The sequence below is a fragment of the Hippopotamus amphibius genome, unplaced genomic scaffold (genome assembly GCF_030028045.1).
Source record: "Hippopotamus amphibius kiboko isolate mHipAmp2 unplaced genomic scaffold, mHipAmp2.hap2 scaffold_442, whole genome shotgun sequence".
In the NCBI taxonomy this organism is placed as follows: Eukaryota; Metazoa; Chordata; class Mammalia; order Artiodactyla; family Hippopotamidae; genus Hippopotamus; species Hippopotamus amphibius.
Genome location: NW_026648550.1, coordinates 3,614 through 6,974, shown reverse-complemented (window position 1 = coordinate 6,974; position 3,361 = coordinate 3,614). Strand labels below are relative to the sequence as shown.

Here is a 3,361-nt window from a genome sequence, read left to right as displayed (position 1 = left end):
ATTCATTGCAATAGAGTCCTTACTGATACTCCAATGATCCTCTCTTTCAGCAGTGAATGTGCCTTTAAGCTGGCTCCTTTCTCCTTTTCATAAGATTTTAATAGTCTTTGAGACCTTCGTAGATATCACTATGACAAGGTGCTTCTGTCTCATCTGCCCCTGACCGGGACTCAGTCATATCTCTCAAAATCTCTGATTCCTTTCTGTGAAAAACATTATTCCCAAATCAAATTGTGTAACCTAAAGACACTCAATGGAAGTGGTTGAATTCTAGACCTTTGCAGTGGACAGAGCTAGCAAATACATACTCATATTTGTATGTGTTCATGCATTCACATATATTCACATTCACAATTCAAACTCAGAACTACAGGCTTTGATTGAATGTCTGTCTTTCAACTGAGACTCTTTTCTCTAATACCACTAGTTTTGTTTTTAAGGGCACTGGGAGTCATAGAAATACAATATCTTATACCGCCTCCTTTGCTTTTTCCCACACTATATTGACAAAAGAATAAAGAAATACCCAACAATGCCAATCATAACACAATTGACGAAAGCAGGTGTTAAAATTTTGTCACTGTTCTGGGGTACACATAAATTATTATGTTTTATACTCTCTTCGGCTAGTTCTTATCCATGTGGCTGTTCCACAGAAGGCCTTGCACAAAAGGTTTATTTGTTACATGGTGTTTTCCATATCCAGAGGCAACATTTGAAAAAGGAATTTAAGTTTATAATGATAAAAAAATAAATCTGGTTTCCACCCAAATCTAACGAAACAAAGTATATTCGCTACAGGCTAGCCTTGATGAGAAGCTCTGCAAGTGTCTCAAAGGCCTGGGTGGAGAGGGGTCAGGGAGCCCTGGTCTCCCCAGACGCTGGAATCCTTGGCCTTTCTCCTCTTTCTGGCTGAGCTTGGGAGGAAAGCACGGGACTTCCTGGGGTCAAGATTGAAATCTCAGCCTAACAGCGGCTTTTCGTGTCCAATGGAGACTTAGGAGCTAGAAATTCTGAATAAAATCGGAACACAGTGGAATAGGATCAATCAAACTTCAGAATAGAATAGGCACCTAAATACAGCACTACCCATTCGGGTCTGGAACCATAAGAGGCTGTCACCCTGTCTGACCAGCGACATCACAGCCCCCACAGCGACCCCTGACTCACAGGGACAAGCGCGCAGTTACGCCTGCGGTGTGACGCCCCCTCGCGGGGCAGGACTCAGGCGGCGCAGCCTCTGCCTTTTACCCCCGAGACCCAGGGGGCCCCGACGGCGGGGTGGCACTGGCTCGGTCGCTGCGCCGCTTGGCGGCGGGGCCGGGCCTCCGATGGCCAGAGACGGGCTGACCGCCCGGGGCCAGCGGGGACACCCCGGGCTCGTCCCCCACCTGCGCGCCACCTGCCCATGTGGACCGCGCAGGTCGGAGAAGCCGGTTTTCTGGAGAAGGAGCCGGCAGAGGTCAGGGACGCGGCTGCGAGGTGCCTGCGGTGGCAGGAACAGGAGCCGGAGGAACGCGGGCTTCGGCAGGAGACTGAGTTCTGGCTGCGGGAGTAAAAGACGCCGGCGCGGCCTAAAGGGAAAGGTCCCACCGAGACTCGAACTCGGATCGCTGGATTCAGAGTCCAGAGTGCTCACCATGACACCATGGAACCGCGGCAGGCCCGCCCCTCCCGCCGCGGAGCCAGGCCGCGCGCAGCCCCGCGGGCCCAGCACCCGCCTCCCGCCGGGCGCTCTCGTCCCCCCGCCCCGAGCCCGCTTCCTCCGCGACGCCAGGAGGCGCCTGACTCGCCTGCCCTCAGGTTTGTACGTCGTGGAAAGACACGAGGTCCATTCGGGAGGAGCGACAGGGGACGGCTTGGCGGCCTCCCCCAAATGCGCCTGCTCTGCAGGCATTTCTAGAGTTTTCTGCCCTGAGGTAAAATTCCCGCCAGAAAAAAAAACCCAAACGCCAAAAAACCCGCAAACTTCCTTTCCCCTTCTTTGCAGTTGTCCTCTCGCCGCTGCCCTGGGAGCTCTGAACGTCCTCAGGACAGGGCTAGGCACTTCTTGGGGTGTCCCCTCCCTGGGACCCAGGTGCAAGGGTAGACGCGCGGGGCGCTGCCGGCTTCGTCGGGGGACGGCGCGTCCTCTCTCTGTTGGGAACCGGATGGGAGCCGAAGCGGCCGCGGCCCCACCCGTCGCACCGCGAGCACCCAGGCCGCTGGCGCCCTGAGGGGTGAGGTCGGGTGTGAGCAGCTGACAGTGTTTCTTCTGGGCTCTTTCCTCCCTCCCCTTCGTGCTCCTCCTCCGCTTTCCGGGTTCACCCCCTCTCCGCCCACCCGCGTCCCCGAGACTGAGGCGGCCGCTGGGTCCTGGGAGCGGAGCTCAGCACGGCCCACGGGCTCCCCGTCGACGTTTCCAGCCTCCGGACGTTTATATGGCTCAGCGGCCAGTTTTAAAGTTTTGAACGTCGGCCACTTTTGAAAGCCTCTCCCAGCCTCGCATTCCGCGGAGGGGGATGCGCAGGGAAGAGGGGCACAGGGCGGGCTGCAGCCCCAGAGGCTGTGGCGGTCCCCTGTCACCTGAGCGGAGGCTCCCGAGGCGGCGAGGAGCAGGCGGCCTGGCCCATTCCCTGGTATCAAGGCCCTCATGTGCCCCATGTGAGAACAGCGTGTCCTGAGTGGCCAGTCTGAGTGTGTTTTCAGAACCGGAGGGAGGGGTTGGGGGGCACGTTCTCACCCCGTGGCAACAGCAGAAGAGTGTGTAATGCGGCTCTGTGAGTACAGTATGCGAGCGTGCTGTTACCTGGAAGACTGGTGGTTCAAGCCACCACGGAACATGCGAGTCGTACTTCAACTCATTTTCCTGCTTCCCATTCTCAAAATTGACCAAAGCCTCCTGAGCTGCTTTTATCTTTCAGGCAGCGACCTCATCCGGTAGCTCTCAGTTCCTGTCCTCCCTGTCCTTTGCTCTGTGGCCGCGGGTGGGGCAGCTGCTGAATCTGAGTCGTCCTGGATCTTCACCGACCTCGGCCCTCCGATGGTTTCTCCCCGCCGTCACCACATTCCAGTGTTCTCTCTGCACCATATGGAGCTCTGCGGCCACCTTGACCTACATGTTTCCACAGCCAGATTCCAGGGGAACTGCCAGGCTGCAGAGGCTGATGGCATAGGCCTGGTCAGACTCCAGGTTGGTGCACCTCAAGGGCTAGTATTAACTATGCAGTTATAGGATGCCAGCAACACTTTGATTTGAGGGTGTTGCATCATTACATTTTTTTAAAAATTTATGACATTACTTGTTAGAACAGTTTTAGGTTTACAGACAAATTGAGCAGATAGAGACTTCTCATATATGCTCTGTTCTCTCTCACACAAT

At 55.3% G+C, this 3,361-nt stretch overlaps 1 non-coding gene across 1 annotated transcript; it reads right to left on the bottom strand.

Moving 5' to 3' along the window:
• Window positions 1–1,584: 1,584 nt before the first annotated feature.
• On the bottom strand, window positions 1,585–1,656 carry TRNAQ-CUG (transfer RNA glutamine (anticodon CUG)). The gene has a single exon. It is a non-coding gene; the product is annotated as a tRNA-Gln (tRNA).
• Between the last annotated feature and the right edge of the window lie 1,705 nt (window positions 1,657–3,361).